Consider the following 16,273-nt stretch of genomic DNA (forward strand, 5'->3'; position numbering starts at 1 on the left):
TGTGCATTTTAAACTGCTGCTGAGGTTTCAAGGAGGACGCAAAGCATACTGAACAAAAGACTTGGCAGTGAGAGAAACAAAAAACTAAAATTGCGGTTATCTATTCAGGAGCTCACTACACAAGGTGACTGAAGCGTAATAATTAATTTGTACTTTGTAATGAGTGCTGCAACAGTGGAGACAGACAGACACACACCACAGCTACTGGTCACCACAGATTTGTCTGATGTTTCTGTCATTTTAACTGTTGCATTGCTATATGACATAACAACAGCAAATCAATTTTAGATAAGCATTGTGTCTCTATGGATATACAACGTGTTAAAATGCTACAGCTATATTGTGATAGCATGTTTGCATTTCCAATTAGGCAGTAATGTTAAATTTCTTTAGTTATTTGTTTAGACATGCAGTCAGAGAGTGGATGTTGTGCAGCCTCATCTGTCCATGTACTGGTGTTGTTAGGCAGATTTGTTGATTCAGGTATTTTGAGTGCTGAAATCTGCATCTTCCTTTATTAGCTCTCTTAAGGGCAGTCCTTTCAACAGAGTGTGACACGTCAATCACTTCAAATGCATAATTTGCCGTTCATATTTTCATGTATGTAGCTACCAGTTCCTTCAAGCTTACATAGACTCCTACACTATTGTTGTAACAATGAACAACAGAAAGCACACATAGCATCTGCGATGTTTTTCACGTTTATCATTCGTCCATTGATGCCATCTCGAATGCCTGTGTACAGTCAGGTCCATAAGTATTTGGACAGTGACACAATTTTCATAATGTTGGCTCTGTACACCATCACATTGGATTTGAAGCAATCAAGATATGATTGAAGTATAGACTTTAACAAAGAGGTTTAACAAAAATATTGTATGACCTGTTTAGAAAAGACATACATTTTTATACATGTCCCCCACTACTTTCAGGGGCTCAAAAGTATTTGAACAAACTAACATGATCATAAATGTAATGACTATTTTCAATATTTGTTTGAAAATCCTTGTCAGTCAATGACTGCCTGAAGTCTGGAACCCATGGCCTTCTCCAAATGTTGGGTTTTCACCCTAGTGATACTTTGCCAGGCCTTTACTGCTGCTGTCCTCGGTTGCTGTTTGTTCGTTGGACTTTCTACCATCAGTTTTGTCTTCAGCAAGTGAAATGCATGTCTGATTGGGTTGAGGTCAGTTGATTGACTTGGCCTTTGAAGAATACTCTACTACTTTTCATTGAAAAAAGCTTGGTTTGCTATCACAGTACATCTTGGCTCACTGTCTATCTGTATTATGAAGCGTCATCCTATCAGTTTTGCAGCATTTGGCTGAATTTGAGCAGTACAGCCTTATACACTTCAGAATTCATCCTTCTGTCAGCAGTCATATCATCAATAAACACAAGGGACCTACTTCCGTTGGCTGTCAGGCACGCCCATGACATAACACCACCTCCACCATGTTTCACAGATGATTCATTGGATCATGAGCCATTTCTTCTCTTCTCCATACTCTTCTCTTTCCGTCATTCTGGTATATATTGATCTTAGTTTCCTTTGTACTAAGAAAATTGTTCCAGAACCGGACAGGCTTTTAAAAATGGTTTCTGGCCAAGTCTAATCCGCCCTTCCTATGCTTAAGGTTTACCAGTGGTTTGCACTTTGTGGTAAACCCTCTGTCTTTACTTTCATGAAGTCTTCTCTTGATTATAGACTTTAGCAATGATAGGTTTACCTCCTGGAGAGTGTTCTTGGTTTGGCTAAATATTGTGAAAGGGGTTTTCTTCACCAAAGAAACAATTCTGTGATCATCCAGCACAGTTGTCTTCCATGATTGTCCAGGCCTTCTGGAGTTGCTGAGCTCACCAGTGAGTTCCTTTTTTTTTAAATGTATCAGATGGTTGATTTGACCACTCATTGTGTTTCTATCTGTCTAAAGGGGTTGTTTTGTTTTCTCAGCCTAATGATGGACTGTTTTTACTTGCATAGACAACTCTTTGGACCTCATATTGAGGGGACTATGCAGAAAAATGGCTATCATTCCTGAATGGCTCATATATTTTTGTTAAACCCCTTGAATTAAACCTGAAAGTCTACACTTCAGACACATAATGATTGGTTTATATTAAAATCCATTGTGGTGGCATACAGACATAAAATTATGAAAATTGTGTCACTGTTTAAAAACATATGGACCTAACTGTGTAATCTGATGACACAGAAAGATTTTTCCATTGCAAAAGATTATGTTTATTTTTAAAAGGTACAATGTACACTCTGCACGTGCAAGACACATTTATATATCTAATAGGGTTTTTTTAGGAGACTTTTTGACAGTAAATTGTAAATGGAAGCTTGCTCTCTGTCAGACCAGGTTAACAAAAGCACCTCTGATCTTTGCAGTTCAAAATAACCGCCCCTACTTTGAGCCCCACCTTCATGAAGCATTGGATTGATTTAAAAATGTGACAGATACTGAGTCATCTAATTGTCCCCATCTGCTTTTAAACAAAATTCACTAATGGTTGTCTCCAGATATATATATTATAAGTCTGGCCTCAGCAAGACTAGTATGCGTATACAGTAAATTGCTATAGCAGAGCCAGTAACAGGATGCCAGACAGTGTTTAAAGGGCATTTATCACATCAAAAACAAAATCATAATGATATGATTGATACAGTTCAATGAGATTAATAAGGGCAAAACAAAAGAAATCCATTCAATTTAAATTCATATTTCTCTTAGTTTATTAAAACACTCTCATTGTTGTACTCAAATTGTAGATGTTTTCTGACAAAGCAACCTCTTTGCATGATGCTGATAGTAAATTGATTGCATAATGAATAACATATTTTTTTTCTATGTGACCAGTCAACATGGGAAAAACCTGTACAGATTTAGGAAGAGTGACAAGACGGATTTGAACAAACATTTGAATCAAGGGCCCGTGAAAAAAACTGGTCTAACATTGCACTTTACTTTACAGCATCAACAACAGCATTATGAATATGTTAAAGTCTGCAAAGGATCCATTAATTTAAACATTTATTGAACCCACATGGTGCCACCATGTCCATAAAAAGGCATACCTATGTACACATCTGTATTCAGCCAGTTTAAGGACACCAGTTAGCCCAGCATGGGGCATCAGAGATGAAAATGTCAAGAATGTTTTAACACTCCAAATACAAAGTGACCAGTTTGACACTCAACAAAGTGTGCAATAATTGCTGTACCATAGTTTTGCCCTTCCATTCAAATGAAAATTAATTGAAAAAGCTCTAAATTCAAAAATCTTACTTTGTTTCATTTAGCATATGACTGTATTGCCAGCAGGAAGCTGCACTGGAATGTAACATTCAGTATCTGACACACCTTGAAGGTACAGCTTCTGGGCAACAATCTAACGCTTAGCAAACTTTAAATGGGTAGTAATGATCTTCTTGGCGAGTAATGGTTTTCTCCTTGCTTCCCTGCTCTGCATACCAATGTCTTTCAGTGTTCTCCTGGACTCGTGAACAATGACATTAGCCAATGCAAGAACTACTTTTAAATCCTTAGATGTTACCCTAGGGTTCTTTGTGATCTCCTGGAATATTACGCACCCAGCTCTTGCTGTGAAGTTTCAACCACTCCTGGGGAGGGTAACAATACTGCTGAATTTTTATATGAAATCTTTCCGACAGTGGACTGGCGAAGTTCAAAATCTTTACTAATTGTTTTGTAACCTTTTCCAGCCTTGTTAGCATTAACAACTTTTTTCTGACTTCCTCAGAAATGTTTGATTTAGGCTTGACACACTTTCACAAACCTGTATGGTGAAGATCAGATTTATGTTCTTTAAATAGGGATTTAAACACCTGACTTTACTATTACTTTTAAATGAGCTGATAATCCTAAAGGTTCATGTACTTTATTACACACAAATAGATTTAATATAGGATAATTTTCCTCAATGAATAAATGAACAAGTATGACTTTTTCTGTCATTTGTTTATTTGGGTTACCCCTTGTTTATGATTTAGTTAAAAATCCTGTATTTATCAGGCTTCTCAGAGTTTCTCCTAGGAATTGCAGTTGATGTCACACTAGGAGAAAAAAATTGTCCTTAGTGTAGGACATAGATAGATAGATAGATAGATAGATAGATAGATAGATAGATAGATAGATAGATAGATAGATAGATAGATAGATAGATAGATAGATAGATAGATACTTTATTAATCCCGATGGGACATAAGAAGTATTTATGAAGCATCGTAGTCCCAATCCCATCGAGGAGTATGAGGCCATGTCTGAGAATAAAAAACGTCATGATTTTATGGCAGCTCTCCCCACAAATTAACATTCATTATGACGTTTCGTAGTTTTGTGATACTAATGCTGATCAGTCAATACAAAGGTGGTATTAATAATAATAAGGTAGAAAAAGAATGAAAAGATAATAAAGGGGGCAGATTGCGCTGTGCTGTAAATACTGTAGCTGTTCCCACTTTGCAACACCACGAATAATATTGTAAGGAACACAGAGATGGAAAGCTCAAGACAGACACACTGAAAGAGAGTAAAGCCCAAAAATTATTATTTAACAATGAATAATTCACAGCCATCCTACTTGAAGAATCATCTTCCCACTGTTATGGCACACAGAGAATGCCCCGTAAAGTAACAGTTACTGAAACTAGGCATTAGCATTGATCAGCGAATTTCGCCAAAGCATTATTTGCAACTAATTTGCTGTGTTCATGTTCACCCATGTTCATCAAATTATTTATTTTTAAATCTGACGGTTTAGAAGAAGTTTTTCCCCAGCCCCCAATAATTCTTTGTGAAGCCAGCGTGACATCCCCCAGAGATATAACAGCCAACATTGGATGGGACTGCTCTCCCAAGTATATAATGCTGATCATTTGCATGTATTGTGCAGACTCTGTATGACTTAGTTAGTGGTAGAACAGAAGTAAATAATGCAGATTCTCAAATATTTATTTTTATGAAACATATACAACATAAATAACGAGTTATCTCTGCATGTCACCAAAAATGCAGGTCGATCTTCAAGTTCCATGCCATGGTTTATGCATGCATAATTAGCCATGTGGAGAAAAAAAAACAAAACTTGAAGTAGCTCGATACCTCCCCCCCCCCCCCCCCCCCAAAAGCAGGAGACTTCATGATATAATAATAATAATGAAAGTTTTATTACTACTGCATTTACAAGATGTTTCTATCTTTTTGATAGAAGAAAAAGTGCAAAGCATCAGCACAGACAGTTTGGGGGAGTCTTCAACATGACTTCAAAAAACAGACCAAGCTTCAATTATGATATGCCACTTTGAATTTCTGGCTTTAAAAGACCTGTGTATTTTTCTGACTTTTGACTACAATTGCAGCATTTCTGCTGTGTTTTGACAAAATATGATTGTGCCTCTATGACTGTGTTCTTTTTTCTTTGATCTCATGGAGACATGGTGTGTGTCACATGGCTCAGGTCATCTTTTTGGCCACAATAATAGGTCCAATATAGTTGGCAGGCAATTTCCCTTGCCCTCAGGTATGGTTTAAAGATGATTGCACTATTATATTCCAGTCAAGTCTAGTTCAATTAGTCCTTCCCCATTGACTTCAGAGTCAATGAGTTTGCAATACTTGTGTGATTTCTCCGAACTTGAGGAAAAGTGAACACCATGAAGTTCGCTCATCACTACTAGACATTACTATTGTTGCACTGTTACTAAAATTTTCTGTTTTCATGAACCTTTCTGGATTTGAAAAGTGCAACATAAATGTGTCAAATGTTCGTGGAATACATTGCTCACATTTCACTGTCAATCACCATCCCAGCCTCACTTACCTTTCATGTAATTTGATGGCTAACAATTCATTTTGTGCCCATAACCACCTGTATTGATATTGTGATTTTTCTTAAGACTGACATGTGCATGCTCATCCACACTTGGTGTAAGAATTGTTACTTGTGTGCTGATTTGCATGAATGCAGATTGCTTTAACATTAACTCACACAGAGTCGTTGGCAAATGTATAATCTGCATGCATATTACCTTACCTATTGTCAGTACAATCAACGTTTGGTGCAGAATTTGAGAATGCTTAGTTATGACATAAGGCAAATCTGCCTTATCCCTGTGGTCAAAAAGTGTAACACTACCAGTACTTTAATTTCGGTTGACAGTATGTGGCTTCTCCATGTAGATGGATCTATCATGTATACGAATATTATAATGTTGGGAATATTATTCTGTCTGTCAAATCAATATATTAATTGTCAATTATTATCCAGTTTTTGCACAACCTTCAGTCTTTCCTGGGCTATATGTGCCAATCTCTACCCAATCACCATCTTCTGGCAACTACTAGGGAGTTAGGACAGCTCTCAAGCTCTCTTAAATTCTGGTGAAGTTAGGTGTTGTTTCCTAACTTAGGAAAATTGATAAAATGCTTTTACTCCTTCTCTTAAGAGTGTGACTAAAGTTGCATAACTCAGAATTCTGAACCAGATAGGATCATTTTCCTACTATGAGACGCGTGATAAGTATGAACACTGATCACATTTTAGTTCATACTTACGCAGAAATAGAGAAAACTGTAAAGAGTTCATAAACTTTTTAGCAGCACTCTAGGTAGACTAAAATAGAACTTTGAATTTGAATTCAAAGCTTTGCTTTTCAGATTCTTGAAGACTCTTTGGTCATAACAATAGCAGTAGTATTTTGTACCTTCAGTGGCCTGTTAACTCTTGATTTAGGTAAGATCAAAGAAAGGAATCATAGTAATAATCTAACAAAGAAATATTGAAAGTTTAACATAAATTGATTATAATGAGGGATTATGTAGTTGACAGGATGAGATGTGTAAGAAGAGGAAGCTAGCCTTTGGGTACCTTAATAGATATCTCATTAAAAGTAGTTTCATGTGTTAAGGCACAGAAATATTTCTTGTATTCAAGAACTCTTGTTAACAAAGTAACAAGTGAGATTGTTCATGTCCATTGTGAATTAGTGTGAAGATCTAAATGTCAGGAGCATGCACAATGGTTACAAAATACATGGTTATGAGTAAGGAGGCCAGAGTAATACTAAACATGGACAGCATATCACACTTAATAACTGAAGTTACTGGATCTTGTTGTTTTGTATGTCAGACTACTTGACCAGGTTTTGCAAAGGAAGATAGATTACATGACTTCCTCATGTTTCAACAGTTTTACATTTTCCAAAATATAGCACGCTTGCCACATTTTAAAATCAAGTTAACATGCTGGTGGTGTACAAATTTTTTCCATCTACAATCTTCTCCCGTATTTTTTTTCTTTTTCCATTTTTCTGTGGTACAATAAATATGAGATATCAAACAGACAACCCTAGCCCTAACCATAACACTAACCCTACCCCAAACCCTTCTGTCCTTGTGACTGCATTGTATGAATTGAACATCTGGGATGACATTTCATTGGTTTTAATTGGTTAGGCATCTCTTTATTTTTATACAGAATGGTAGAGTCCAGGGGCCTCATATATAAACAGTGCGTACGCACAGAAATGTTGCGTACAAATGTTTCCACGCTCAAATCGCGATGTATAAAACCTAAACTTGGCGTAAAGCCACGCACATTTCCACGGTACCTCATACCTTGGCGTACGCAATTTCTCCGCTCGGTTTTGCAGACTGGCGGCACCAAGCGTCAAAGCAGTGCTACTGTTCCTGTGTGGTCACCCTTTCTTTCTTAGCTCCACATTCCTGACGCAGCTTTATAAATACACAGAAACTAACTGCATATTGTTTATTAGTGTAATGCATCTGATTGTAATTAACCTGCAGCAATATAATGGTCCAGGGAATAGCCATAGTATTCCAAATACCATAACTGCTTTAGCGTTGTAACTCTCACAGCATCTTCTTCTTCTTTCAGCTGCTCCCGTTAAGGGTTGTCACAGCAGATCATCTTTTTCCATATTACTCTCACTGCACCACATCACTGTATCTGAGTGGGGAATCACAGCAGCAGCTGATCGGAAAGAGAATTATAGGTATACAGCATGAAGCAGACGCTGACTCAGCCACGGCAAAACGCTTTAGAGACTTCCCAGTACGGACTTCGCGGTTTAGAAAAAGTTTCATCCCAAGAACTCTAAACGCACTCAATCAGTCCAAGTGCTCATTGTAGAACTGTTTACTTATAAGTACAATCACCTCACTGTAAACTTGCACTACAGTTATAATATTGCACAACCTGCGCCACTTTATAAAGCACGTATTTACATATGATGACGGTATTCATTTTTAAGATGAAATACAACAAAATATGTTGATTATATTATACAGATAAAACTTTAACTTCATTTAAATAATCTGTATTGTTAATAATTAAACATGTGAGGACACGGTGCCGCAGCGCTAGCTAGTTCAGGGATTGTTCCTGCGTTGCGTTGTATTCTTGCGCTGACGCGACACTGGAAGGATAGATGGACAGAATAATTAAACACGTACTACGAAGATATTTCAATGTTCCTTAAAAGTTTTGAAAAATCGGCGTTCTAAGCTTACAAATGGCTTCATGTCTATTACATAGCTGATTGTGTGGCGATTGGGTATTTGGAGAAAGAAAAGTAAGGACAGGAATTGGAGGTTAGTACATTTGAAAGAGACAATACTGCTGTGATAAATTATGTCATTGAAGGTCGCGCATGGTGCAGCAAGCCTCTTGTGTGAGATATGAACAAGCACTGAGCCACCGTGTTCCCATGTTTAATAACATGCTTTCATTCCTATCATCATGAAAAAGATATCACGTATACTTCTCAGTATTTTAATTATTCAGAGAGCTGTAATATCATGAATGTAATGGATTATGTGTCCTGTCGGAGAAAGAGAAAGCCCATTTAAGAAGCAGGTAGTGATTCACACACAAAGCACAAAGAAAATCAAATACAGAACAAAGCATTTAATGTCTTACTTTAGTTACAATGGGATTTGAGAAACTAGTAAATTAAACGATTTTAAGATGAAGTTTATGATGTTCTACTTTAATGGCAAAATAAACTACGTGATTAAAGTGGAAATTTCGAGATTAAAGTTGACATTTCGTGCTTTTTTCCCACTGTGTGCCTATTTTTTTGTCTGTACCCTAATAAGGTTTCATATGACACTCAGACAGTGGGCTACGACTTGCCTTTTCACAGCGACTTTGATATGTGATTTCTTTTTTATTTTGGGCACTGTGCGACTTTGTGAACTTGAGCTTTCGAGTTTCTCCGACACTCTGTCACTCGATCAACTTCCTTTTGTTGATTATACCACTGTTTAAACCAACAAATAGTACGTTTTTCCTTTGCCTCCACTTGGTATTCGCTGAAATTCTTATATTTTCCCCCGTGCTTTTCCCATTGTCTTTTCTCAGAAGGCTATTTATATTGATTTGCATATTCAAAGAGGCGTAATTCTGGGAGGAGTTGGAGCGGGACAGAAGGCGCGTGCACGTGCATTACTTTTCACGCTGATCGGGATTTATGTAGTAGAAGAACGTGAAAGTTTGCGTACATACAGATTCCTGCATCAGGATTTTTCTGTGCGTACGCACATTCCCGCTTTTGTGCTTACGCCATGTTATAGTGTGAGTTCTACGCATGGCGTTATACATGAGGCCCCAGAAGATTAGAGAATTTATTTCAAATTACTCCAAGCTATACATCATCTGGAGATAGCACGAGAGCCAGAACCACCGAAAGGTTTGTGTAACCAGGTTGCTAAACTGGCCTCTTTGATTAAACCCTCCTCCCCTGACACATAGATAATGACGGAGGTTAAAGATAAGACAGATGAGTGGTTAGGAAAAGTGATTGATTGTTTACATTAAAAAAGGGTAATTGATGATTTACTTAAACAACTGGTACAAGCAGATGAACTGGCAGTCTTTAAGGCCATTGCATTTGCACAAAAAAAATATAAAAATAGACTAACCTCTATCTCTCTGGACTCATTCAGGACATTAATTTGTTCATCCATTACTGTTTCTTCAAACTTACCTGTTTCTGGTTCAGCAGCTTCACTTCTAGTAGTTACTTCAACTACATCTGCACAACAAGCCCATACTGGGGGACAGGATGAGCAGAATTTGTCTTTTGGCCCAGAACAGGTAGGCCCGAATATTATTCCTCTTTTACAGTTTCCATCCTCATCTAACATAGTGGAAAAAGCCTCCGAGACTTTGTGTTTGCCGGATGAACTGGGTAAAGACAGAAATAAAATTAATGACAATGAACCCCTCCCTTCTGTTTCAGATGTCGAGGTATCGGACACCAGACCTAAGATATCTCAAAAATTGACGACTAAGATTAATACTCTTAAAAATATTAAGAAGGGGATGAAGAATGAAACATCAGAGACTATTGCAGTCGATATCATTTAATCTGACACTGCTAAAATAAAAATAAAAAATCAAAAGTGAATCTTTGTTCTGATTTAACAACCTGGTGTCCTTCTTTTTTTGAGCCTTGTGTTGTCCTTGCAGACATGGCAAATAGGGCCCTGTTATTATGAAGGTATACACTGTGAGCAGGGGGACTGAACGCACCCCTCGAAGACATGGATGCTCCTCAAAAAACCCCTCTTAAAAACGTTGATAGACTACTTTCACATTGCTCCCTTACTTGCTGGGCTTACTTGCGGCTGCTCTGTTGCATGATTTGTTTCTTGTGCGTACTTAAATGCATACTTAAAAGCCTGAACAGCACCTGTCCTTTTGGCTGATTGCTTTGTTTCTCTTTCATCCCCCAGACATCCTCTGCTCCTGTTGGGGGTCCCGCTCCTGTTGTGCTCCCCTATGATGTTTGCCTAAACTTTTAATCAGGAACTAACTGCATACTGAGCTTGTTTTACTTCAACAACACATTGAGGTAATTCAAAATTTAAGGATTGCAACACAAATCAATTGGTTTAAAACAGCAAATGTACGCACTACTCCATATATTTTTATCATATTAATTGGAATAACAGACTTATTTTTTTGGAGGATTTGTATGTTAGTACAGAGCAGTTGGCTAAAACATTTTCTTTGTTTTCCAAATTCCAATCTGTATTTTTCACAAATACCTTCAATGCAATATTTACAGGGAAACAAAATAATGCAACTGTTTAACCAACATTTTTAATCTAGGATTACAAATGTTTTAACTAATCCTACCATTACCCTTACTAGGATGCAAAAAAGACATGTTTTGTCTGACACCAGAGTCTATATAGATATTTTTGTGATTTTGGTTAGAAAAGATTGTTACATCTTCTAACCGGAAAATAAACCCCTAATTTTAATTTGTTTTTTTCCCCTACCAAAATCCTTATCTTAATATTAGTAGCCCTAATCTTAAAATCATTGATGGGAACCCTAAGGCTAAAAAGACTCACCTCTCGACACTAATCTTAATCCTAAAATTAACCTCATACAATTGATATGAATAATAAATTATTTTAGAATCTAATATAATTTGTCATAAAATTAATTTTAAGGGATATTAAACTGCATTATTGATATATAACAGCAGATGGCGTTGTAGTGTTTTAACCTTGCTTTTTGAGATATGTATTGGCAATATTTTCCCCAAATATGAGTATTATTTATGCAGATAAAAAATTAGAATATAAAAATAAGAGGTTTCTCTAATACCTATGATGGAAGGATGGGAATAGGCTTGATTAAACAAGCATTTACAGAAGGGATCAGTTGTACCAGAGCATTGCCACAAGTCACTTTTCTTGTACCCTACCACTTCTCTCCTTGTGACTGCATTGTATGCATTGTACATCTTGGATGAACTTTCATTGGTTGTCAACAACTGTACACATAGGAACCCACCCCACAATTTCAGACAAAATCAAACCTGCAGAGCACTGGGACTGTCACACTGCACCACTGGCAGTCATTGGTGTGTGCCACAACTGTCCAAGACTCACGTTATAATTAGGTCAGTCATTGATATTGTGTTCATAAAATGTACTTAAGAAGTATAGTCTGTGATCACAAAATTAATACTCTCAGGAGGCCTCTGGAATATAGTTTCATCTAATGGCCACATGGAATTTAAGGTAAATCATACCACCAGCATGAAGTGTTTTGTATACCAGGGTTTTCTGCAAGTAGAAATACATTAATGATTCTCAATTTTGGGTGATGGCCTTTGATGACAAATTGCTTTTTTCTAGAGAAACATTTGCTTAGATCACATTTAGAGGCTGATCTGAAACAAGGTGAAATTCTACAGGCAAGTTCAATTCACTAACAGGCATGATTAATATATTTAAGAACAAAAGCAAAGAAGAAAGTGATAGCTTTGGCATGATAAGGACACAGAAATTGTTAGGAAAACAGGAAAAGGGCTTTATGATATTTCTGAAGAATAAGCACTTCCTGATGCCAACATGTTGTCTTTAACACTAGTGTAAACTGAAAACTTTGTGTTGCAAGATGACAGAGGACAATAGATAACAGAGCATGCCAGATGTCTGAAAGAAAGGAAAGGTGAAAGGGATCATGTAAGCAAGCTTACCCCAGTCATAATAGTACAAGAATAATTTGCTAAATCAGATTGAAGCAAAGAAGGACAGTGTTTAAATTTGTAATTTCTAGCCCCCTACAAGGTTAACTCTGCTTTTGGATTTTAGGTAAAACCTTATTTTTATAAATTAAACCTATGGTCCACTGCAATATTTGTTTATTTTAACTTATTATTTTAAATCTGAAGGTAGCTCAATGTGTCACAATGCATTAAATTCTAATGTTTAATGTGGTACTCTTATTTGCCACTGGCTGAGCCATTGGTACATATCACCGTTGTCAAACTTAGCCGTCTATTCCCAGGCCTGCCACAGAGGATGTAACCAACTAATGTAAGAGAACACAATTCTGTATTAGAAAATAAACTAATCAATATCTAACAGTAATGAATACAAATTTAATGAGGGTGCACTTCGAAATGTTTAAAAAAGATGGCAAACTAAGCAGAGAGGACTGACTGTATTAATTCAAGAGGTGCTCAAGCAGCACTAAAATGTGTATGATAAAATTAGGCAGAAGTGATTTAGCATTTTCTGTTTTTATCTTTTCCTATCACTGTGTCATGAAGGACCGAAGGAATTGCTATAAAAGCCTGTGTGCTGTCTTTCACATGGGGTATGGTTCCCAATGTTTCTTTGTCTCCCGTTTCAGCTCTTGGTGATCCATCACTACTCACAGGTGGCACAGTGGTAGTGCTGCTGCTTTGCAGTAAGGACATTGTGGGTTTGCTTCCCGGGTCCTCCCTGTGTGGAGAGCGCTTTGAGTAGTGAGAAAAGCTCTATATAAATGTAAAGAATTATTATTATTATTATTATTATTATTATTATTATTATTATTATTACCTGGAGCGAGCTACTACTTTTAACCATGAGATGCTAGTGTGGTTGGCACGCTCTGGCATTAATGGTAAACATTCACAGCCACTCATGCTGGGAGGCCAAGGAGTTTATGGGTGGTCAGATATTGACTTAATTTATTCCATAGAACCATTGATTCATCAGAAATGTTACTTTTTCCAGAAGTATTCGGCCCATACTACCCTGAACATGATAAAGAGAGCTTCATAATGAATGAATTTACATTGTTTATAAAGTTTTTTTTTCTTCTTTCTGTTCTTTTAGGATGAATACCTGCAGAGGATGAAAGACATTAGTAAAAATCAAGTGGACTGTTTGGTAAACTGGTACAATTATAATCATCTTATTCTGAATGTCAAAAGGCCTAAATAAATATTTGCTGTTAAGAGGTAGAAACCCCTATGTTAATCCATCATTGCTCTGGGTTGAGATAACGATTGAAAATAACTACTTAGGAGCTATCTTGGGTGATAATCTTAATTGGGATATAAATGCAAAAATATATACTATGAATGCAATCAGCGCTCATTTTCCCCCTGTAAACTCAGAGTATTTAAAGTGGACAAGGAACTCATGTTGTCCTTTTATTGCTGTGTGATCCAGTCTGTTATTGTGTTCAGCTTCATTGCCTGGTTTAGTAGTCCAGCAGATAACTAAACAGGCAGCCAGACTTATTGGGGCTGACATAAATGATTTGGCAAGTGTGCGTCAGAGGGCAATTTTGAAAAAAAAAGGAAAATATCTCAACTAATGACAGACATCCATTACACACAAAATTTAACTTCAGTGAATCAGGGAGGACAGTTGCTTTAAAAACCCCACACAAATCACTCCTAGACAGGGCGTCAGCTCATCGCTAGTACTGTGCCACCGTGTCCCCATGTTTAATACATGTTTTAATTCCTATGATCATGAAAATGATATCAAGTATACATCTTAATATTTAAATTGTTCAGAGAGCTGTAATATCATGAATGTAATATATTTTGTGTCCATTTAAGAAGCACATAGAAAGAAGCATTTAACGTGCTACTTTAGTTACGATGGGATCTGAGAAATTAGTAAATTAAACGATTTTAAGATGAAGTTTATGACATTCTACTTTGATGACAAAATAAAGTACATGATTAAAGTGGAAATATCGAGATTAAAGTTGACATTTGGACATTTTTTCAACTGTGTCCCTATTTTGTTTTTCTTTTCTCTGTACCCTAATATGCTTCCATATGACACTCAGACGGTGGGTTACAACTTGCCTTTTCACGGCGACTTTGATATCTGACCACTTTCTATTTATTTCGGACACTTTGTGACTTTCTGAACTTGAACTTTCAAGTTTCTCCTCCACTCTGTTACTTGATCAACTTCCTTTTGTTGTTTATATCACTAAACCAACAAATAGTACTGTACATTTTTCCTTGTCTCCACTTGGTATTCGCTGAAATTCTTCTATTTCCCATGTGCTTTTTCCATTGTCTTTTCACAGAACGCTGAGCTTAAGGGCTATTTATATTGATTTGCATATTCAAAGAGGCATAATTCTGGGAGGAGTTGGGGAGTGGCAGCAGCCACGTGCATGTGCGTTACTTTTCATGCTGATCCGGATTTATGAAGCGGAAGAATGTGGAAGTTGTAGTACGCACAGATTTATGCATCTGGATTTTTTTGTGCATACGCACATTTCTACTTTTGCCTGTACGCCATGTTTTAGTATGAATTATACATACGGTGTTATGCATGGTAAAGCTATAAGCCTGAAATAGAACCTAGGTTCCATTATAATGGGCTTTCACAGTGCCTGCTCAGCAAGCCAGACCTCAATAAGTGATAAGCAAAACAGCCAAATTTCAATTTGTATTGTGGTCGAGGAAAGACATGGGAAGATTTTTGGGGTGACAACCTAGTCGCTCTGTTTAATGCGATGCCTTTGATAACAAAAAAAAAAACCTACAATTGTGCGATGGTGCAAAAGCAAAACAAAATGGTAGGTAAGAGTTGCCTGGTAACAGGGAACGGTTGCTCAGTTGAGCAGGTCTGGCTTGGAAGAACTCTTCTGTGGGCAGCTTTTGTCCAAATGTGATCCCAACGTCTGGGGATGGATCTGCATTTACTGTACAGGACTCTGACCAGAATGCAATCAGTTGCCCTCATGGGATATTTTCTTGATGCTATGAGATAAGCTGAAAGCCATACTGGGCCATTGACTGTGCTAGAATGAAATTTTTTAAAAAGACCGCATTGCGGATTGGGCATATCTAAGACAGCATCAAAAGCTATACAATAGCCCTCGCATCCCCTTTCATGAAAAATAAGAAAAGAAGGTTAGAGCCTCAATGTTTTGTTTGTATTGCCTTCATCAGGTGTGAAGGGCATTAGCTGAAACTTTGAGTCTGTATCCTTCCTCACCTGGGGCCTCATGCATAACGCCGTGTGAAGAATTCACACTAAAACATGGCGTTCAGATAAAAGCAAAAATGTGCATACGCACAAAAAAAATCCAGATGCATTAATCTGTGTGTACGCCACTTCTTCCGCTCCAGAAATCACGGTCAGCGTAAGAAGTAATGCTCATACACGTGCCTGTCACTCCACCCTGACTCCTCCCAAAATTACACCTCTTTGACTATGCAAATCAATATAAATAGCCCCTTATGTTTTGCGTTCTGCAAAAAGACAATGGCAAAAGCATGGGGAAACAGAAGAATTTCAGTGAATACCAAGTAGAGGCAAGGAAAAATATACTATTTGTTGGGTTAAGCAGTAATACAAACAACAAAAGGAAGTTGATTGAGTGACAGAGTGTCAGAGAAACTCGAAATTTCAAGTTCAGAAAATCGCACAGTGCCCAAAAT

The sequence above is a fragment of the Erpetoichthys calabaricus genome, chromosome 4 (genome assembly GCF_900747795.2).
Source record: "Erpetoichthys calabaricus chromosome 4, fErpCal1.3, whole genome shotgun sequence".
In the NCBI taxonomy this organism is placed as follows: Eukaryota; Metazoa; Chordata; class Cladistia; order Polypteriformes; family Polypteridae; genus Erpetoichthys; species Erpetoichthys calabaricus.